Here is a 24,365-nt window from a genome sequence, read left to right on the forward strand (position 1 = left end):
GATAGTATGGGATATTGAACCTTATTAAATATTGTCACAATTAGTCGTTATGGATTCTCTCGAGCAACCTATTCGCATCATGCCACATCCCGATGATTCCGCCATCGGTTGGGTGTTGGTGCAGTTTTGTGTCTGTCGCTTGTTCTTATTACATTGTAATTTGTACGGTCTTTATTTACGGTCTATATAGTTTTGGTCGAGTCGGCCAAGTCAAAATATCCTCCTATCTTGACTTAGCACTACGTTTACTTTGTTAGCATTGTAAAATAGTTTGCATGTGTGCAACTGTTAGTGTTTTGATCTTACGGTTATATTGTCTGCAAGTGTTATTGTCTGTGTATAGGTTCCCTACGAAGAATCCATATTCTTCGTAGGATTACATGTTCCACGAACAATGAGCTTTATAAGGATTGTTCACCACGAAGAATGATTCTTCGTGGTGATTGATGGTTCGTTGGAACAGTCCATGAAGAGTCCATTCTTCATGGGCCTGATAAGAGTTCGTGAGCCCAGTAACCTTCTTCGTAGGGTTATTGGGTATTGGGCCTATATAAGCAGTCACTTGTTTCACATTTCAGTAAGAGAGTCCCTGTGAAGTTGTAAGCACTGTGTGTATGTGTTGTATTGATTCTCTTCACTTAATCAAAGCTTGTGAATCTTTGGTTACTTGTGTTTGCTTTACTTTGCTTTAGTTTGCATAACTACATGGATTCCGCACTCGTTTTTATGTTAACAAACAAGGAAGTAGGTTATCTTGATCCTCCAAGTGGACCTACAAGTGGTATCAGAGCTTTGGCTCTCTTCCTTGTTTAAAACCAAGCAAAACCTTGTGTTTGAGCAAGTTGTGAAGTTTCTTGAAGTTGTTTTTGAGCTTGAAAATTAAGTTTTTCTAGAAAAAGTGTTTAAAAACTTAGTTAAAACTTGTTATTTGAAGATAATTTTTACAAAAACCCAGTTAAAACACATGGAGACATGTTAGGACTTGGTTTTTCTTAAAATTTCTTGCAAACTTTGAGTTCGTCAACCTTTCCGGCGAGTCGTTTAATCGGAAAAGTCACCGGAATTTGGTTGGTAGGGATAAGATTAAAAAAGATTTGCTGAAAAAGATAAGATTTCAAATGTTTGTATTTAACTAAGTTAGGATATCCAGCTACCATCTTTCTTAAAATCAGAAAAAGTAAGTTACTGTAAAAAGGGGAATCTCACCAACTACTGCACGAAGAATTGTGTACACGAACAATCAGTTGGCGAAGAATCGGCTGGACGAAGTGTCACACCCCGACCACGTAAAACAACAAATCGTGGCGGAAACGTCGGGGAGTGTCGTAACAGAATCATTGTTTCACAACCATGGATTAAATAGTTTCGTTTTATTGAATTATTGAACTCATTGTTTTATTACAAATCAGATAAATACAGATATTGTCTTTCAAGTTTTAAAGTCGCTAAGGCACGAGTCCATCCTATGTGTAGCATGCATCGACAATCATCATGTAGTAACACCTGAAACACATGTGAAAATAGGTACGTCAGCATAAAAATGCCTGTGAGTAACATAGGTTTTGATAAAAAGGTTTGTCGTATATACAAAAATATGCCTTGGTTTTGAGAAGGTCGGATAAGTAATATATATTAAAATATGTTTTAGTTTCAAAATGGTTAAGCAGATAATATATCAAATATACTTTAGTTGTTAAAATAATAGTTTTTGGTAGTACATCATAAGTATACTATGGTTTAAGATTGAAAGCATCTGTAGTATATCATTTTATACTTTGGTTTTGTAAATAACATATCAAACCATGCTTTGATTTTTAAAAAAGATAACATATCAACTATGTTTTAGTTTGAAAATAGCATATCAACTATGCTTTAGTAAATGTCAAGGTCAGTAGTATATTAAAATATATGTTGGTTTTGTACATAGTATATCAAATATACTTTGGTAAATAATATCACATTTGGGAGCACATCAAACTATACTTTGGTAGTATATCAAAATATACAAAAGAAAACGTGATTTGGTAATACATTCAAACCTTAGTGCATCAAACTACACCTTAGAGACTATAGAAATACCACAAAGGCAATTTCTATTTGGTTAAAATTTGGTTTCTGACATTCCATACAACAGGAATGGGGTGTCTAGTCCTATAGCGTTATATCATACTACCAATCGGCTTGATGAATGTATAAAATAAGTACAATCCAACAATTAGTTTTATAATCTTTGAAAATTAGTGTTTAAACCATAGATAATCATTCAACTCATCAAAAGATAAGTACTAGCATGTATAATCATATAGTTGAAATCATGAAAATAACGAATAGGCACACATGTTTCACCCCAAAACATTTGAAAACAGTAAAAGAGGGGACTATGTACTCACTTGAGATTGAAGGTATCCTCGATTAAGTGTCCTAAGGAAGCTTGGAAATCAAGGAATCAAGTGGTACCTAGTAATCGGATCGCTAGTTAAACAATTGGCTCCTAAATCGGAAGATTGGGTAGAATGAGGTCTGGTAAACCAAATGAGTATTGGAACTCATATGATATGGTTTAATGAAGCCTACATTCTAAAACGGAACCTATCCTAAGTGCTTACGACCCGTTACGACCCATTAAGGTAGCTTACGCTACTTTAATGCGTCGTTCGCGCGAATGCGCATTCGAGATGCCTAACTAGTCCTATGACAAGTATTATATGCCCTAACATGTTTAAATATGTTGCATAGTCAGTTTAAGTGACCAAAGTTAGGTTACATATACTTAAAATCAATTTATACATAAAAAGGGCATTTTGGTCATTTTCCTAAGGCATATAAACTACCTATCATACAACTAATTAAACTAAGTGACCATAAGGTATAACCTTGGAAGGTTATTTCCTATACAACTATGGTCACAATATATGCTTGGTCGGATCCAAATGATCGACCAAACGGGCCGGGTTCGAAAGTCTAAGCGGTGGTTTAGACCGCTTGACTTTACGACCCTATACAAGCACTAGACTAAAAGTGACGAGCTAAACATGTTAAAACATGTTTAACTAAGTTAGAAAACAGGTTTTGATATCAAAACAAAGTGTTTTGATACCCAAGGATAGTTTGGTTGCAAAATACGCATAAATACGCATTTTGACCGAAATTATGACTCATCACTACACCTAATCAACGTGGTAATCAGTAGGTATAGTCACACGGGACTATAACCATCGTGATTACGCTAACGTTGCAAAGTTCAAATGAACTTTGTGTTGACCAAAGACTGGTCAAAGCAGAAAGTCAAACACTGTTTGACTTTTACGCTTGAAAAGTGTGACATCTGTGCTTGTAATCATTGTATAAACTTTTAATATTTCAATTATCAATAAAAAAATGTTATTTGATCCCAATATTTGTTTGTTTATGTTTGACATTTTGCACATTTCGATTTTTGTTCAATTTCAAACTCTATATCGCTTTCTGGAGAGTTATACGCAAACCGATGCGTAAACGTAATCAGTTTAACGCGAAAAACACTCCAGAACATCGATATATGCTTAAAATACTTTAAATAACCTTTATATATCTTAGAAATAAGTTTTGAAGGCTTTGGTATGGCAAAATCAAGTTTATTCGCTTACAGGGACTAATTTCAACAAACTGCAAAAGTATGCGGATTCGTACTGTAACAGACAATCCGGAACATGATCATAAGTTAAACATACCATAAATATCCTTTACATAGCTTAGAAATAGGTTTTGAGGGGTTCGGTGTGCTAAAATAAACTTTTAGATCAAACAGGGACTAAAAGCATCAAAAAGTGCCTAAGTTTGCATTTTCGCGCATAACTTACGTTCTGAATACATCCGGACATCCAAAAATTTATGTAATCATTAAAATATTTTATTTTAGTGATTGGCATGATAAAATTCCATTCGTCGCATAATTTGAATCGTTTTTTGCGTCCGTTTGTGTTTCGTCGTAATTAACCGAATAACGTGATCATACGACCAAACGAACTGACATCCGAGATATTTTCAAGCATGTTTCATGTCCCCTATGCTTAGGCATCATTGTAGAGCCTTGAAAATGGCTTAACGAGCCTTAAACGTGTCGAAAAGGGGCTTAAACACTTGCATGGACCATTTATGTAAATCTGAAACTTGTTTGCTGACCTGCCATCGGTCGCGGGCCGCGTAAGCTAGCCCTGGTTCGTACGCCGGGCGCGACAGACCATCAGGTCTGCAGAAAGTTGTTTCCAGCAATTTCCAGCTGTTCCCTTGCTTTGCAAATGGTTTTTATCAATCTATGGGCTTGTTTTGGGGCACCCATGGTATTACAAAACAGTGGGCACACATGGACGGTCCAGACTGAAGCTCGTTTATCGAGGAACGATCCTAATGGTGGCCCGAAAACTATAAATACCCCCATCTTTTTCATTTGCAAACTCACCTAGATCTGATTATTTCTCTAAGTTGGAGTTTCTACACTTCATACCTGAGAATTTTTAGATCAAATCTCCATCGCTTGGACCTCTTGTAAGTTTCTTTCGTTCTTCTATGCGTTTTTAAGCGTGAAAGTCAAACAGTGTTTGACTTTCTGCTTTGACCAGTCAATGGTCAACACGAAGTTCGTTTGAACTTCGCAACGTGAGCGTAATCACGATGGTCATAGTCCTTTGTGACTATACCTACTGATTACCACATTATTTAGGCGTAGTGACGAGTCATAGTTTCGGTCAAAATACGCGTTTATGTGTATTTTGCAACCAAACTATTCTTGGGTATCAAAACCCTTTGTTTTGATATCAAACTTGTTTTCTAACTTCGTTAAACATGTTTTAACATGTTTAACTCGTCACTTTTAGTTTAGTGCTTATATAGAGTCGTAAGATAAGCGGTCTAAACAACCTCTTAGACTTTCGAACCCGACCCGTTTAGTCAATCATTAGGATCCGACCAAACACATTTTGTGACCATAGTTGTATAGGGAATAACCTTTCAAGGTTATACCTTATGGTCACTTCGTTTAGTTAGTTGTATGATAGGTAATTATATGCCTTAGGAAAAATGACCAAAATGCCCTTTTTACCCCAAATTTCATTCTAAGCATATGTAACATAAATTTTGACATCTAAACTGATTAGGCAACATTTTTAAACATGTTAAGGCATATAATACTTGTCATAGGACTAGTTAGGCGGTCCGAACGCGTTTTACGTAAACGACGCGTTAAAGTAGCGAAAGCTACCTAAACGGGTCGTAATGGGTCATAAGCACTTAGGATAGTTTCCGTTTTAGAATATAGGCTTTGTTAAACCATATTACATGAGTTCCTATACTCATTTGGTTTACGAAACCTCATTCTATCAGATCCTCCGATTTAGGTCCGTTTATTTACGTAGTTACCTATATTAGGTGCCGATTGATTCTGTGATCTTTCTAGCATTGCTTGGTGGTTATTCAAAGACTTCTAAGCATTCCCAAGTGAGTACATAGTCCCCTCTTTTACTGTTTTTCAAACATTTTGGGGTAAAACACATGTGCCTACTTATTACTTTCATGCTTTTCATGTTTTATTATCATATGCTTGCTATGTTCATATAGTACACATATAGTACATGATTTTATCCATGTTTATGCTACGTATGTTTTATTAACATGCTAGTACATTGATTTATTAAACACACTTGTTTCATATGTTCATTTCAGTACATGTACACATTGTTTTACATCATATTCATGCTATGTATGTTCATTTATTGCATACTTAGTACATGGTTTTCACATAACATGCTTACATTTGGTATGACATTTGGTTTGTTTAAATGGGACAAAAATACGTTCATTAACATTGGCCATGCCACTTGGTAGTAAGTAATGGTACCATAGGAATTGACAACTCCCGTTCCTGAAATCCTAGGTTTGTTTGGGTGGAAGGAATGACTGAATCCAATATACATAATTCAGATAAACCTTTAATTTGTTTAAGGGTTTGTCGCCACAGTCGCAAGGCTTGAATGTATGCATTGTAACAATACCGCATAGATGTTTTGTATCAGTAAAGCATGCATTTATTTTACAAAACATAACTTTGATTTAAACTATGATTTATTTCAATACCTTGTTTTGTGCATTTTACCTATGGTTTTAGTTGACACATTTCACTTGCCATACATGACATTTGGTTACACATTACATGATTTACATTTGATAATAGACATTGTTTACACATAAACATTTTGACATTGGTTTAAACAAGACATTTTGGTGGTTTGTTTGGGTAAGTGATTTAAGTAACGAGGCGTGTGTAATATGATAAAAGCATGGTGGATACGCCGCTGGTACTTCCTATATATAAGTGCTTTTATGATATTACATATCGTAGCATTATTTAAATCATTTCAATTTAGACATATTACATTTTACACAAATAACATACCTTCACAAGACATTGTTTTACAAACAGTTTATTATATACAACTCATTTTACTTGGTTATTTATTTAACCATACACCTTTTCTTTTATATCATCTGATTTCTTATCAAATTTTCGTATGATTTATAAAAGAAAACACTTAACAAGATTCATGACTAACTTTTATTAAACATTTCTTTAAACTTAAGTCATGAATCCTATTTTAACAAAACCTATGTATCTCACAGGCATTTTTATGCTAACATACCTATTTTTACATGTGTTTTCAGGAGTTGATGCATAGGAATGATTAAGATACACTTAGGCGGACATGTGCCTTAGTGACATAAAATAAAGCTAGAATAGTTTAACTTTGTTATGTACTCTTTGTTTCTTTTGTTTTAAGACAATGTAATCCTTTGGTTCGTAAATAAAACATAACTTTAAATACCATGGTTGTGAAACAATAATTCTGTTGCTCGACTCTCCGACGTTTCCGCCGCGGTTTGTTGTTTTACGTGGTTGGGGTGTGACAAAAAGCAATAAAAGCACGAAAGAAACTTACAAGGGGTACAAGCTAGGAAGATCTTGATCCAAAATACTCAGGTATGAAGTTTTGAACTTCAACTTAGAGCAATTCAGACCAAGAGTGTGTAGAATGAAGTGAAACAAGTGGGTTTATATAGATTTCGAAGAACCATTAAGATCGTTTCTCGCAAATCGTGCCTTGATCTTGACCATACAAGTGTAGCCCAAGGTTTTCTAAACAATGGGACATCAAAATCCATCAAATGGTATGGCAAAACCATGAACAAAACCATTAAAAACAGCTGGAATGGACAGATTCAATGTTTCTATACTGGGCAGCTCTCGCGCCCCGTGTAAGAGCCATACAAGGCTTACGCGCCCCGCCTAAGAAGTTTGGCAGAATGACAGTTTTAGTCCCTGCAAGTCAGAAACTTGGTTTTTGATGCATTTTTAACACGTTTAAGCCCCGTTAACCCCATTTCAAGGCTCTAAAATGAAGTTAAAGTATAGGGAACTTAAAATATGCTCAAAAACATCTCGGGTGTCGGTTTATTTAGTCGTACGGTTGCGTAATTCTGTTAATTACGACGGAAATCGTAACGGACGCAAAAATGATCCAAATTGCACGACGAATGGAATTTTTGCATTCCAATCACTAAAATAAAATATTTTAGTGATTACAAAAATTTTTGGTTGTCCGGATATTCAGAACGTAAGATATGCGCGAAAATGCAAACTTATGCACTTTTTGACGCTTTTAGTCCCTGTTTGATCAAAAAGTTTATTTTTGCATACCAAACCCCACAAAGCCTATTTCTAAGCTACGTAAAGGATAATTAGGGTATGTTTAACTTCTGATCAAGTTCCGGAATGTTCGTTACTATACAAATCGGTATAGTTTCGCAGTTTGACACAAATAGTCCCTACGATCGAACAAACTTGATTTCAACACACCAAACCATCCAAAACTTATTTCTAAGTTATGTAAAGGTTATTTAAGGTATGTTAAGCCTAGTTCACTATTCCGGAGTGTTTTTCACGTTAAACTGATTACGTTTACGTATCAGTTCGCATATAACTTTCTAGAAAGCGATTTAGAGCTCGAAATCGAACTAGAATTGATATGTGCAAATGATACACGTATTTATACAAACCCCAAGTATGAAACACAATATTTCATTGGTTTGGTATTTGTATGAAGGTTGTAGTGACACAGGTATCACAGTTTCCCCTACTTTAGGAAATTTCGTCCCGAAATTTAATTTTAGAGGAAACCTGTGAAGACAACTGTGATTGTTTCGATTTCGAATGAATCCTTCGTACCCTAAGTAAAACTCTGGGCCACGTTTGGATTCTTAGTGAATTTGTTAACTGTCCAAGTGATGTTCTTGCAGTAAGAAAACATGGAGTTTCGAACAACGTTTAGAAGAATGTTTCCTATGAAGACTATTATAGGAAACTTGTGTGTGCTCGAAAATCGGAGTCGGAGATTATAAGATAAAATAACATCGGTCAAGGTCCAGGACTTCTAATAACTTAAATAACGCTACGTCGCAATGTAATAAGGAACACTTATATATAGGAAGTACCGGCGGCGTATCCACCATGCCCCTTTCTACATTGTTGCCGTTTCGTTATTCTCATCACTATAGGTCTTAACACATGACAAAACTTGCTGTGGTTTCTGTGCACTGAGTTCCATAATTATGTATGCATCCATAATTACGTAATTCCGTGCACAGTTCGCACAGTTCATTTCATAATGCGTAGGGAAAAAATCAATCGAATAAACATGAAGTGACTTGACTAAACCAGACCACCAAAGGATCTTTTTAACTAGATCAACGAATGATCTTTTTAACTAGATCAACACATGATCTCCTTAACTAAATCGTCATACGATCTCCTTAAATAGACCACTTAAGGGATCTTTGTAACTCTGAACCAAATAATCGTTTTGAAATAGCACTTTGGAATTCAAGGTTCTTACTATTTGCATAGAAAAGCCCCTTAAGGAATTTAAGATAGTACTTAGAGTATCTTCTGAGAATCTAACATATGAAGATACGAAAGATTCTACCAGGACTTAGACAGCAAGCTTTAGAATTACACATAATCACATAATCGCGTATTCGTTAATTTAGTTATTGGCTCGTTTGTTAATTTAAATCATTGTATTTAGAGTACACCAGAAATCCAACCAAGGTCTTCAATTGATACCCAAGAATCTAGCTATGAAGATAGGAAGATCTTATAAGGATTTGGCTTTGTTTTTGTCGTATCGTAACATTCGCATTAGAGTACACAAGGAATTCAATTAAGGACTCATGATAGTACCTTTAGACACCAAATCAAGGATTTGAAATGGTACTTCAAGTATCTGTTTAGGAATTTGTAACTTGTACATTGTACTTTGTTTCTTTAAAGAAACGAGTACTTAGGATTTTCGGGGAGGTCACAAGTGATCATAAAATGAGAGAGACATACGAGTAGTTTGTTTTGTAGGGAACATAGTTCCTTAGCGTCGACATCGTGGGGGTATGTCAGGCATACGCACAATCGTATCAATTTCGAAAAACAAAATTGAAACAACAATTTTATTTATATAACAACTGAATTGTTTCAAAAGATAACAACAAAGGAAATACAAAGTCTAATTGTTCACAGCTGCATTGTCGTTTGCGTTTGCCTTGTTTATGTTAAACACTCATCTACGCGCTGGATTTACGTTAACAAGTCTTGGGCAATTGTTTCGGTAGTGAGTAAGATCACCACAGTTATAGCACGACCCAGGTGGAAACTGTGCTTGAGCAGTAGCAGGATTTGCAGCAGCTTAGTTTTGGATAACATAACGACAGGTATTGACCAGATGTCCTAATCGCCCACAGTGGGTACATTTGTGACACTGTACTTGCTCCAGATGATGACGGTTGCATTTGTTGCACAAAGGTGCGGTACCAACATAGTTTTTCCTTGTACGTGGTTGTGCTGGCTGGTTTGGTGCAACCTGATTGTTCTGAGCAACTACAGCAAAGTTTTGTGAAGCCTTACGCTTCTTCGACTTTTTGGAGGACTCAGTCTGTTTATCCTTCGGTTTTTTCTTGTGTAGATTCATCAGATGGTTTCGGGTCGCCCTTTTGAAAAAGCTTACCTTTCCTGATCTGGGATTCAGTTAGGGTAGCAGACAATTCAACGGCCTGTCTGACGGTAGTAGGGTTGCTACCAGTAACGATATCCTGTACTGGGTCAGGGAGACCATCAATGTACTTTTCGATCGCCTTTTCCAAAGGCGTAACCATGGCAGGACATAACATCAGTTCCTCATAATGGTCAGTGTAGGCTCGATGCTCACCGCTGTCTTGGTTTAGATCGTCGATTTCCCTTTCCAACGCCCTAAGCTCATGACGAGGACAGAACTCCTTCATCATTAGAGCTCGAAGCTCTTCCCAAGTTTGAACCAGTGCCACATCGGCACCCCTATCTCTCATCACGCCATTCCACCATGTTAAAGCTCGTTTCTCAAAAACACTAGATGCGAATTCAACCTTTCGCTCGTTTGGACACTGAACATGTCTGAAGGTGCTTTCTAGACTCTCGAACCATTGTAGGAGTGCAGTTGCTCCTTGAGACCCAGAAAATTTCAACGGCTTAGCTGAATTGAACGTTTTGAAGTTACACGGAGCATTGTTATTGTTGTATGCTTGGTTTACTTGGGCAATGATGTTTGGGAGTGCAGCTGCCATTTGCTGCGTAATGATAGCTGCCAGTTCGGCATTAGGTATCTGATTGTCACGTCGAGGAGGCATTCTAAAAGAGGAAACATGAGAGAAAACAAGTGAGATGACATTGGGTAAGAACAGAATGTTACGATTATCGACAAAAATCATGGATGGTGGTCATTTGTTCATGTCACGAAGGAAACAAACGATACACAGGGATTAACCAAAATAAATGGGTTATAATAATGTATCGCGAAGACATGCTTTAGCCTATAAGTGGACACTCACCCCAAGAGTTCCCAGGTAAGAGTGACTGGTCCGATTATGTGGATTTGTACGAACACTATAGCCTTAGACAGAAAACTCAAGGTACAGGCACACACCCTTCCAGATTGCACGTGTTCACATTATCTAGACCCAAACTTTGACGAGAATTTAAAACCTTGTAGGTTAAAAACCTTATAATAAATTACCTAAGAAGAGAGGATTGGTTTTCAAAAAACGGATTCGTAAATTGTGTTCTTGTTTTGGTTGTCACCTAAAGATAGGCGATGGTATTATTTTAAGACTAAACACAAGATAACTTGTGTTAGGGTCCTAGGAAGGTTATAGTCTAGGTCAAAGCATTACTAATAACCTAATTCCTATAACCATTGGCTCTGATACCAACTTTTCTGTCACACCCCGACCACGTAAAACAACAAATCGTGACGGAAACGTCGGGGAGTGTCGTAACAGAATCATTGTTTCACAACCATGGATTAAATAGTTTCGTTTTATTGAATTATTGAACTCATTGTTTTATTACAAATCAGATAAATACAAATATTGTCTTTCAAGTTTTAAAGTCGTTAAGGCACGAGTCCATCCTATGTGTAGCATGCATCGACAATCATCATGTAGTAACACCTGAAACACATGTGAAAATAGGTACGTCAGTATAAAAATGCCTGTGAGTAACATAGGTTTTGATAAAAAAGTTTGTAGTATATACAAAAATATGCCTTGGTTTTGAGAAGGTCGGATAAGTAATATATATTAAAATATGTTTTAGTTTCAAAATGGTTAAGCCGATAGTATATCAAATATACTTTAGTTGTTAAGATAACAGTTTTCGGTAGTACATCATAAGTATACTTTGGTTTAAGAATGAAAGCATTGGTAGTATATCATTTTATACTTTGGTTTTGTAAATAACATATCAAACTATTCTTTGGTTTAAAAAAAAATAACATATCAACTATGTTTTAGTTTGAAAATAGCATATCAACTATGCTTTAGTAAATAACAAGGTCAGTAGTATATTAAAATATATGTTGGTTTTGTACATAGTATATCAAATATACTTTGGTAAATAATATCACATTTGGGAGCACATCAAACTATACTTTGGTAGTATATCGAAATATACAAAAGAAAACGTGATTTGGTATTACATTCAAACCTTAGTGCATCAAACTACACCTTAGAGACTATAGAAATACCACAAAGGCAATTTCTATTTGGTTAAAATTTGGTTTCTGACATTCCATACAACAGGAATGGGGTGTCTAGTCCTATAGCGCTATATCGTACTACCAATCGGCTTGATGAATGTATAAAATAAGTACAATCCAACAATTAGTTTTATAATCTTTGAAAATTAGTGTTTAAACCATAGATAATCATTCAATTCGTCAAAAGATAAGTACTAGCATGTATAATCATATAGTTGAAATCATGAAAATAACGAATAGGCACACATGTTTCACCCCAAAACATTTGAAGACAGTAAAAGAGGGGACTATGTAGTCACTTGAGATTGAAGGTATCCTCGATTAAGTGTCCTAAGAAAGCTCGGAAATCAAGGAATCAAGTGGTACCTAGTAATCGGATCACTAGTTAAACAATTGGCTCCTAAATCGGAAGATTGGGTAGAATGAGGTCTCGTAAACCAAATGAGTATTGGAACTTATATGATATGGTTTAATGAAGCTTTCATTCTAAAACGGAACCTATCCTAAGTGCTTACGACCCATTACGACCCATTAAGGTAGCTTACACTACTTTAACGCGTCGTTCGCGCGAATGCGCGTTCGAGACGCCTAACTAGTCCCATGACAAGTATTATATGCCCTAACATGTTTAAATATTCAACTCCTTTTGCCCGAAAACATATCTTAAGCTCTTATGGTCAGTAAAAATGGTAAACTTACTACCGTAAAGGTAATGTCTCCAAATTTTCAAGGCAAAAATTATGGCTCCTAATTCTAAATCATGGTTTGAATAGTTCTCTTCATGATTCTTAAGTTGTCTAGATGCGTAAGCTATAACCTTTTGATGTTGCATTAATACACAACCATAACCTAACTTAGAAGCGTCACAATAGACTACAAAGTCTTCCGTTCCTTCTGGTAACGCTCGTATGGGTGCGTTGGTTAATCTTTGCTTAAGAGTTCTAAAGGCTTCTTCTTGTTTTGGTCCCCATTCAAACTTAACAGATTTACAGGTTAGCTTAGTTAAGGGAATGGCTATTCTAGAAAAATCTCGAATAAATCTTCTTTAATATCCGGCCAATCCTAAGAAACTTCTAACCTCAGTTGGTGATTCAGGGGTTTTCCATTTGGTAATTGCCTCAATCTTTGTGGGATCCACATGAATTCCTTCATGATTGACTAGGTATCCAAGAAACTGTACCTGTTCTAACCAAAACTCGCACTTCGAAAACTTTGCATAAAGCTTTTCTTTTCTCAATAAAGTTAGAAGTGCATGCAGATGCGCTGCATGTTCCTCTTTGCTCTTGAAGTAAATAAGAATATCATCTATAAAGACAATTATGAATTTATCCAAATATGGCTTACATATTCGGTTCGTCATGTCCATAAATGCAGCTGGGGCATTGGTTAAACCAAATGGCATGACAGTAAATTCATAATGGCCATACCTTGTTCTAAATGCGGTCTTAGGAATCTCCTCTTCCTGTACCTTTATTGATGATATCCTAAGCGTAAATCGATCTTAGAGAAAAATCGAGCTCCTTGCAGCTGATCAAACAAATCATCGATTCTCGGTAATGAATACCGATTTTTAATCGTGACTTTGTTCAATTCACGGTAATCAATGCACATACGCACTGATCCGTCTTTCTTTTTAACGAATAAGATCGGCTCTCCCCACGGCGATGAAATTGGCGGTATGAATCTTTTTTCCAATAGTTCATCTAACTGTTTCTTTAATTCTTGCATTTCTGCTGGTGCCACACGGTAGGGTGCTTTGGCAATTGGTGCTGTCCCTGGTAGCAGGTGGATTCTGAATTCGACTTCCTTGTCTGGAGGTAGTCCTGGTAATTCTTCTTGAAACACATCTGGAAACTAAGATACTACAGGAATATCTTTTAATTCTTTTCCTTTAGTGTTAGTGATTATGGAAATCAAATACACTAATGATCCTTTTCTTACATAGCTTGCTGTTTTCATCACAGAGATGAATTTTGTGGATCTAGAGGGCTTATCTCCTTTAATTGTGATCTTTTCACCCTTTGGTGAATTTACTTGGATTGACTTTTGATCACATAGAATACTGGCTTTATTGGCTACTAACCAATCCATTCCTAATACAACATCAAATCCTACCAGTTTCATTGGATAAAGGTTTGCAATAAACTTTTGATTTAAAAATTTTATTCTTGCTCCCTGCAAGATTTCAGAAATCTTAATGGTTTCCCCATTTGCTGTCTCTACTAGACATTCTTGTGGGAGTTTAGTTAATGGTTGATTGAGAAATTTGCAAAACGAAGTATTAATAAAACTTTGGCTCGCACCAGAGTCAAATAAATACTTTAGCAAAAACATCATTAACTAAAAACGTACCGGCTATCACGTCCGGGATCATCTTAGCTTCTTCTGCAGTCAGAACAAATGCCCTAGCATTTTTAGTATTCTTGTTGTTTGTGGCCGGAGCTAGTTTCGGACAGTGTGGCTTGATGTGACCTTTTTCTCCACAGTTGAAGCACACTCCATTACTAGGTTTCTTCCTGCAATCTTCTTCCTTGTGTCCTGGTATCTTGCAGAAATTGAAGTAAGTTGAGCATCTTCCTGAATGCTTCTTCTTACAAGCCTTACAATAAGGTGCAGAGGTAGAACCTACATTTTTCCCACGGTTGGAATTTCCATAGCGAAATTCTTGGGTAAGCCTTTGAGCTAGGTTTCTCCTCTGGTCCTCTTCTCGTGTACGCACTAATTCATCAGTCAAGGTGTTTGCTAGTTCTACAGCTTCTTCTATAGTTTGAAGTCTAGCTGCCTTGACTACATGCCTAATCTCACTGATTAATTCCCATATGTAACGGGAGATTAATACTGGTTCTGGTGATGCAAGGGTTGGCACTATCCTAGCATATTCGAAGAATAATGTAGTGTAGCTCTTACTATCCACTCCAGTCATTCTATGGTTTAAGAACTTATTTGCTATCTGTTCTTTTTCATTGGAAGGGCATAATTTTCTTTCCATCATGTTCTTAAATTCCTCCCATTCCATATTGTAAACCCTGTCACTTCCACTAGACTAGAGGATAGTGTTCCACCATTCTAATGCTGAGTTCTTAAACAGATTGGAGGCAAACATTATCTTATCCTCTTCTGTGCATTTGCTTATTTTTAAGACTGCCTCAGTCTTTTCTAACCAGCGTAGAGCTGCAACGGCCCCTTCATTGCCCGAGAACTCCATTGGTTTACAAGACCAGAATTCTTTATAAGAACAACCATAAGACATGCTTCTTCTTCTTTTGGGAATGGGCACTTGAAGTATGGGTCCATTGTTTACGCTGTGTTCAGGTTCAGTAGGTCGTTTACTGCCATTATTACTTTTATTATCTGCTTCCTTAACTGTTTTGATAATATATGGCATTGCGTCTATAATCCCTTGTGCCACTATGTGTTGGATGGCACTGTTATCCACTTGGTTTCCATTATTATTGTTATTCTGGTTAACGTTATTCTGATTTTCCTGGTTCACTTCGTTGTCCATCTGAATTTTAAACATTTACCACATATTAATATCACAAGACAATATCCAATACACAATCCCATCACAAGCATATTGATCAAAATCGTCGAACATTGCAACTTTTACTCTTTCTTGTATATTATGCGTCTAGTACAAACTGGAACTGAAATAAAAATTACAATACTATTATGCATCCGTAGCTATTGTCACGGCCCCCGACCCAGTTTCCCAGTTCGGATGCCGCGAGACAGAAAACCCATGGTATTTGTATTTAATTTTGGCAGCGGAAATTTTAACAGGATCGTTTAAAACTGAAAACATCCATTTATTTCATTTCAAATTTTGGGACAAACCCCGTAATTTACAATAAAGGAATTTCACTGGGAAATTCCCTGGTTACAAAAACATGTTTATTTATTTACTGAGCCACTTTCTTCAAGCTGTAGTGCTACGCGACACTTTTCCTGGTTCACAGTAAATCACCTGAAACATGTTTTAAAAAAAAAATTTCAGCGGGGAAATACTGGCGAGTCATTCAATTTATACAAAACGACACATTGTTACATTTTACAGCATTAAGAGTTTTCACATTTGCCCCTATCTATTAATTAGCTGGTTCAGTTGTCACTCGACCGTATCTATGACCATGGACATATCACTAAATTAGGCTCGCCCACCTAACGTGATAAATCATTAGTAGTAATGTGCACAAAACCCCCACATACTGCCAGTAATTAAAGATTAGCAAAGACTTAATCACTGCAAAGTATAACTGGAAAACATTTAGGGTTTTGTACCAATTTGATAAAAAAAGGAGAATGACTCACATTGCAAGTTTAGTTGGACAGAATTTTGCTTGCTGATTTAGCCTCGTAACCTAGTTAAATAACAATGCATACGAAACTAGGTTAGTAACTTAATACAACATTTACGATAAGCTCACGAAATCGAAACCCTCACGACAAATGACAAAGTATAGCCCGAATTTGGGCAGCACTTAAACATCCATCTGATCGATTTGAATCGATCGGACATTGTATCGTAGCAGTGATCGAGTTATTACCCCATAATCGTAGCGTCGTTTCCATATTTTGATCTACGAAAATAAGCAGAATGTTTCTTTTTTTGAAGAAGTTTTACGAACACAGATGAAAGCCCCATGCACGACCTATTTATAGCTGAAAATTGAGTCTCTCGCGGCCCGCGTAAACATGAAGAAGAACCTACGCGGCCTGCGAGGGCCACCCTAGCTACGGCTAGGGCTACCGTGTCACGTGTAGGCTTGCCACGTGGTTAACACGTGGCCCTAATCGTTATACGGAGACTCTCAAGCTGTCGCGCCCCGCGTAAGCTTTCCTTAAGTCTTACGCGGCCCGTGACAGATCAATAAATTCAGATTTCTTGGTTTTTCATAAGGATTAGGGTTTTAGGGGTCCGGGTTTCCACTTACGGAGTGTTTTAGGACAATTTCATGCAGGTCCTTACATCCTCCCCACCTTATTTAAAATCTCGTCCTCGAGATTTACTGAAACAGGTAAGGATACTTCCGCTTCATTTCCGATTCCAGTTCCCATGTATACTCTGGTCCTCTTTTTGAATCCCATTTTACTTTGACCAGCACTAGTCTCTTGTGCTTGAGGAATTTGACCTTTCTGTCTTCTATTTGAAGCGGTTTTTCTATAAATTTTAACTTTTCATTTACCTCTATATCTTGAAAAGGTACTACCAGGGATTCGTTAGATAAACATTTCTTGAGATTAGATACATGAAATACATCATGTACCCCGGCTAGTTCTTCTGGTAGTTGTTAGCGATCGGCAACTGGTCCTATCCGCTGGATCACTGGGAATGGTCCTATGTACCTTGGACTTAGCTTTCCCTTTTTACCGAACCGAACGACTCCTTTCCAAGGAGAAACTTTCAAGAGTACCTTATCTCCAACTTGAAATTCTAACGGCTTACGTCGATTATCTGCATAACTCTTAGTCTTTCCTTGATTTGAGTTATCTTATCGGTGGTTTCCTGTACAATCTCGGGACCTGATAATTGACTTTCTCCTATTTCTGTCCAACATACTGGAGTTCGACATTTTCGTCCATACAATGCTTCGAAGGGTGCAGCCACGATGCTTGCATGATAACTATTGTTATAGAAGAATTCGATTAAGGGTAGGTGGTCATCCCAGTTTCCACCAAAATCTATTACGCATGCCCTGAGCATGTCTTCCAGGGTTTGGATCGTCTTTTCACTTTGTCCGTCTGTTTGGGGATGGTATGCAGTGCTTAAATTCAGTCGGGTCCCCATTGCTTCTTGGAAGCTTGTCCAGAAATGCGAAGTGAAGCGACTATCCCTATCCGATACTATGGAGAGTGGAACTCCATGTAAGGATACTACCTCATCTACGTATAACTTTGCTAATCTTTCCATGCTAAAGATTTCCTTCATTGGCAGAAAATGAGCTGATTTGGTTAATCGATCTACAATCACCCAGATTGCATCGTTACCCTTCCTGGTCTTGGGTAACTTAGTAACAAAGTCCATTGTTATTAGTTCCCATTTCCATACAGGCATTTCTAATTGTCGGAGTAACCCTGAAGGTTTCTGGTGCTCTGCCTTAACTTGTGAACAAGTTAGACACTTAGAAACACACCTAGCTATTTCCTTTTTCATTCCTATCCACCAGAAGTTGTTTCTTAAATCTTGGTACATCTTATTATTACTAGGGTGCATTGTATACCTAGATTTATGGGCTTCCTCTAAAATCTTATCTTGTAAATTCCCTTGCCTAGGTACCCAAATCCTGTCCTTATGAAATCTCCAAATCCTATCAGTCCCTTGCTCCAATTCTTTTATCCGTCCTTTCATTCCTTCAGCATCGTCCTTGATGGCTGTTTCCTGAACGTTCTTCGGTTGTTCCATTAAATCTAATTGGAGATTTAATCTAAGAGCACGAACTCGCCGTTGCTTTTCATGATACTTACGACTTAAGGCATCTGCTACTACATTCGCCTTCCCTTCGTGATATTGAATATCACAGTCGTAGTCACTTAGAATTTCCATCCATCTTCTTTGCCTCATGTTTAATTCTTTTTGCCCAAATATGTACCTTAAACTTTTATGATCTGTATAGACAGTAAACTTACTTCCGTACAGATAATGTCTCCAAATTTTAAGGGCAAAAATTATGGCTCCTAACTCTAAGTCATGGGTCGTATAATTTTCCTCGTTCTTTTTCAATTGCTGACGTGCTGTCGTGGTCACAATCAAATTTAATCCCAATAACAACTAAATAGATAGCGGTAAGTGGGTATCGAACACAGGGAGTTTGTGGAATATGTGCTATCTCGATGTATGTTTAACTTCACAAAAGCAAACTAAATTGAAAGAAAAATAAATTCAAGAGTCGGTTTGATTGGTTGATTTTTAAACTAAGATTAACTAATTAAATTGCAAAAGAAAAGTTTTGGTTGTAAACAATTAGAGACGAGTGACCATCTTTAGTTTCTGGTTTGCTTCAACATTTGTGCTATCATTCACTAGAAAGAACTACATAGACATAGTTCATGTGCAATTACTTGTTGTGATGAAAGGGAACTAAGTACTCAGATTCCTAGAACGTGAGGTTGTTACCCGATGACCAATTGACCCTTACCCGATCCTAGTTCTACCCATGATATCTCGATTGCCAACGGCACCAAGAACGTATGGTTTCAAAATAGAATAATCATAAGCATCAACAATTTACAAACAAATAAGAACACACCATGATAAATAAAACATAAATTCAATTTACCATTCTAGAAATATGAAGTCAAGCACAATTGTCTCTACAAACCTTCAACTAAAGATGACCATAAAGAGTTTAGCCATTCATGACTTGAACAACCATCCCCCACCAAGTCTCCATGTTCATGTGAGTCAAAAACACCAACAAAATTGTTTAGAGATTGTTTAGAACCAAGAAAAACAAGCCAAAATCGCCCAAGAAGTGCTCCAAAACGGTTGGGAATGATTAGTTGATGAAAAGGCACCATAAACAACCTTAAATGAGGGAGTTACAAGTTTCACGCTGGCCTCCACCGTAAATTACGGTACCACCGTAAGTTACGGTGGCTTAAAATGGTTTACGGTGGAGTTAAACTGAGTTACGGCATCAATTTTTGTCAGAGTCTACCGTAAATTACGGTACCACCGTAAGTTACGATAGGCTTCAGCAATCAATTTTTGTTTTCTTCATAACTTTCTCATTTCAACTCCGTTTTCTTCACCGTTTTCGCCTACGTTCTCGTAATTTCATCCTCTATCATGTTATCTTCTTAATTCTTCAATTCCAAAATTTTATTTTTTTCATTTATTCTCCGTCTTTCAATCTACAATCCAGTCGTGTCTATTCGAAGCTTTATTTCCATACTTTTAAGCTCTAAATGTACCTGAAACACAAGCAACCGTAGTTATCTAATTCAAGACAATTACATGATCAAATGAGGGATTCACTCGTCTTTTAACACACTTAAGGGTTGTCCCATGGACCACCCGTCAATTGCCTTGAGGCATACACAATTACCTTTTTGCGTTGCGTTAGCACATATCCTAACCCTAGCTTAGAAGCGTCACAGTAAACTTCAAAATCTTCTGTCCCTTCTAGTAAGGCAAGAATTGGGGTGTCTGTTAATCTCTGCTTTAAAATCTTAAAGGCCTCTTCTTGCTTGGGTCCCCATTCAAATTTAACTGTTTTACAGGTTAACTTAGTTAATGGAACAACTATCTTAGAGAAGTCTCTTATGAAGCGCCTGTAATACCCAGCTAATCCTAGGAAACTTCTAACTTCGGTGGCTGATTGAGGGACCTTCCAATTTGTGATTGCTTCTATCTTGGAGGGATCTACATGGATACCTTTATAATTCACCATGTGACCTAAAAATTGCACCTCCTGTAGCCAAAATTCACACTTCGAGAATTTGGCGTAAAGCTTTTCCTTTCTTAACAGAGTTAAGAGTGCATGTAGGTGTTCACAATGCTCATCCTGACTTTTGGAATAAATAAGTATATCATCGATGAAGACAATTACAAATTTATCCAAATACGGTTTACAGATTCTATTCATCATGTCCATAAATGTTGCAGGAGCATTTGTTAATCCAAATGGCATGGCTGTAAACTCGTAGTGACCATACCTAGTCCTGAAAGCAGTTTTAGGCAATGTTGTAGAAAGCGCTAGGCGCTAGTCGGGCGGTGAGGTACCGCCTAAGGATTAATCGGGATTAATCGGAATGGAATTTATATGTACAATTTTATAAATTTATATACATATACCATTAATTTTATATATTTCATATATAAATTCACAAGTATAAGGACTAGATATAAACTAATAAAGATGAAGGGGGTTATATATTAAAATACCTAAACTTAAATAACCCTAATCATCTAAACTTTCATCATACGCCGTTTCCTGCTCTTCGTCTCTTCTTCTTCATCAAATACAAAAATAAAACACAAACCCTAATCCCCAAATTCCCTTCATCTAAACAATGATTGGATAACAAATTAAGGTCGTCGGAGAAGAAGACTAAGGTCGTCGTCGCCAGTGATGGATGGAGGTGTGCGGCAACAATGAGTCAGGTAAGTTTCTGTATAAATTTCTAGGTCCGATTAGTCCGATTTCCTCCGATTTCTTCCGATTTTCTCCGACTAGGTCCGATTTTGACCGTCTTTGACCGGGACCGATTTTTTTAACCGATTTGCAACTTTTTAGGCGATGGCTCACCGATTACCGCCTAGGCGCCGATTAATCGGCCGCCTAATCCGACTTCTACAACATTGGTTTTAGGTATGTCTTCTTCCTGTACCTTCAACTGATGGTATCCGGAGCATAAATCTATCTTAGAAAAATATTTAGCTCCCTAAAGTTGATCAAAAAAATCATCAATCCTAGGTAATGGGTATCGGTTCTTAATTGTAACCTTATTTAGTTCCCTGTAATCGATACACATTCGCAGCGAACCATCTTTCTTTTTCACAAACAACACAGGTGCTCCCCAAAGGGATGAAATAGGTTGTATGAATTCTTTGCTTAGTAATTCATCTAATTACTTTTTCAATTCTAACATTTCGGTGGGTGCTAACCGATAAGGTGCCTTAGCTATTGGTGTAGTTCCAAGAATTAGATGAATTCTAAATTCTACTTCCCTATCGGGTGGTATCCCAGGTAGTTCTTCCGGAAATACATCCGGGTATTCCAATACTACTGAAATTTCCTTAAGTTCCTTACCTTTAGTGTTAATGATTACCGAAATCATATACACTAATCCTTGTTTTCGTTCATAACTAGCAACTTTCATTACTGAAGTGAACTTCATTGGTTTACGTGGCTTATCTCCTGTAACCACAATTATTTCTCCTGTGGGTGTATGAATTTCTATGGAATTCTTATCACAGAGGATTCGAGCATGGTTGGCTACTAACCAATCCATTCCTAGCATGACATCGAATCCAGCTAAATTCATAGGTAGCAGGTGTGTAGAAAATTTATGGCCTGAGAGTTCTATCTTTCCTTCTTGTAGAACCTTATCTATATTAACAGAATTTCCATCAGCCGTTTCTACCGTATAAATCTGCTTAAGTTTGGTTAAAGGTTGCTTAAGAGCTTGGCAGAATGAAGTATTTATAAAACTTTGGTTTGCACCAGAGTCAAATAATACTTTTGCGTAAACATCATGTACAAGAAACGTACCAGTTATCACATCTGGAATCAGATCTGCTTCTTGCGTTGTCAGCTGGAAGGCTCTTTTCTTTTTATTAGTTCCTTCAGCAGATTTGGCCTTGTTATCAGTTGGCTTGACCAGTTTAGGGCATTCTGGTCTGAAATGCCATGTTTCTTCGCAATTGAAGCAAATCATTGATTTCTTCCTGCAATTCTCCTCTTGGTGGCCCGGTTTCTTGCAGAAATTGCAATTTTCCTTACATTTTCAAAAATGTTTCTTTTTGCAATTCCCGCAAAATGGCGGTATGGAAGGTTGCCCGGTTCCCTTTCTTTTGAAATTACTATTATTACCCACACGAAATCCTTAGGTAATCTTTTGGGCCAATTCCTTTTTCCTGTTTTCTTCTCTTGTACGTACCGGCCCGTCGGTTAAGGTATTAGCCAGTTCAACCGCATCGTCAATTGTGCGGGGTCTCGCAACTTTGACGATATCCTGAATCTCGCTAATTAAACCCCAAATATAGCGAGAAATGAGTACCTGTTCTGGCAAAGCTAGAGTTGGTACAATTCTGGCATATTCGAAAAATTTCGAAGTATACCCTCGGTAATCAACATCCACCATCCGGTAGTTCAGGAACTTATCTGTCATTTGTTCCTTTTCATAGTCGGGACAAAATTTCCTTTCCACTAATTGCTTAAATTATTCCCAACTCATGGCATAAGCCATGTCACTTCCTTTCGCTTGCAACACTGTCTTCCACCATTCCAATGCCTTTTCCTTGAAGAGGTGAGATGCATACATAACCTTGTCTTCCTCTGCGCATTTACTTATTTTAATTACTACTTCGGTCTTTTCAAACCAACGTAGTGCGGCAGTTACCCCTTCATTGCCTGCAAATTCGAAGGGCTTACAGGCAAGAAATTCTTTATTGTAACATCCATAAAAAACGGATCTCCGAAATCCGACTCGGATTGCAAAATCGGACTTTTTTTATCAACTAAAAGAAATGAAATTTTAACAATTATATTATTTTAATATTTTATTTATCAATTAAAGTGATGTATTGCGTTGGATTAAAACCGGAATAAAAGTGGAGGTTTATAAGTGAGACTCAGTTAACTCGGTTAATAGTTATAAGGGAAATAATTAAATACGTTAAAATTGGTGGTAAAAAACAAGTCTTTAACTTAAAGGGATTAAAACCGTCAAAATATCAAAGTTACAAGTTAAGGGATTGGTTTTGTAATTAGTAGAAACTATAAAATATGTAAGTCAACTAACGGGGTTAGATTTTATGAGAAGCTCGATTAACTAAGTTAGTTGATAAGTTAACTTTATATAAGAAATACACTAAGTAAGTTAGTGTATGGGTTTGCAATGTTAGCGCATAACACTGATAACTAAGGGGATTGGATGTGTCATAATTCGAAACCCTAACTAGAGGGGCTCCTTGGTAATAACTTGAAACTCCAGTTGAATGGAGTTTAAAAAGGTAAACAAAAAGGCGCTGCATCCTAGACTCGAACCCGTGAACTCGGGGTTAACAAACAGCATCAGAACCAACTTGTCTAGTACAAACCCTGTGAAACAAACCGCCTCTTTATCCTTTTATCTACAAACCAGAACCCTTCACAGCCCTTCTTCACTGCGCATGCAACTATGCGACCTTTGAGCAATCCGAATACGTTACAACGCTTGGCTTATCATTATTAATTGTTTTAATTCGCAATTAACTCTCTTTGATGGTGAAATTAGTTCCCATAACTTTGATGTTCCACAACAGATCTGACGTGATATAATCGGGATCAAAGAATAACAACATTTAAGCTCTTGATAAACAACATTGGGTTTTTACTCAAAACATAAAATTCTTTCGTGAGACTTATACCACTCGAATCTCATGCAAAAACAAAGCAAACCCCACTGAAATTTCTCCATTTCATCACCTCTACATCACGAATTTAATCAAAGAACATTCTATGGCTTGTAACTTGTGCAGACAATATATCCTTCAATTCTCAACCTTTTCAG

This window comes from Helianthus annuus, chromosome 9, assembly GCF_002127325.2.
Source record: "Helianthus annuus cultivar XRQ/B chromosome 9, HanXRQr2.0-SUNRISE, whole genome shotgun sequence".
NCBI lineage: Eukaryota > Viridiplantae > Streptophyta > Magnoliopsida > Asterales > Asteraceae > Helianthus > Helianthus annuus.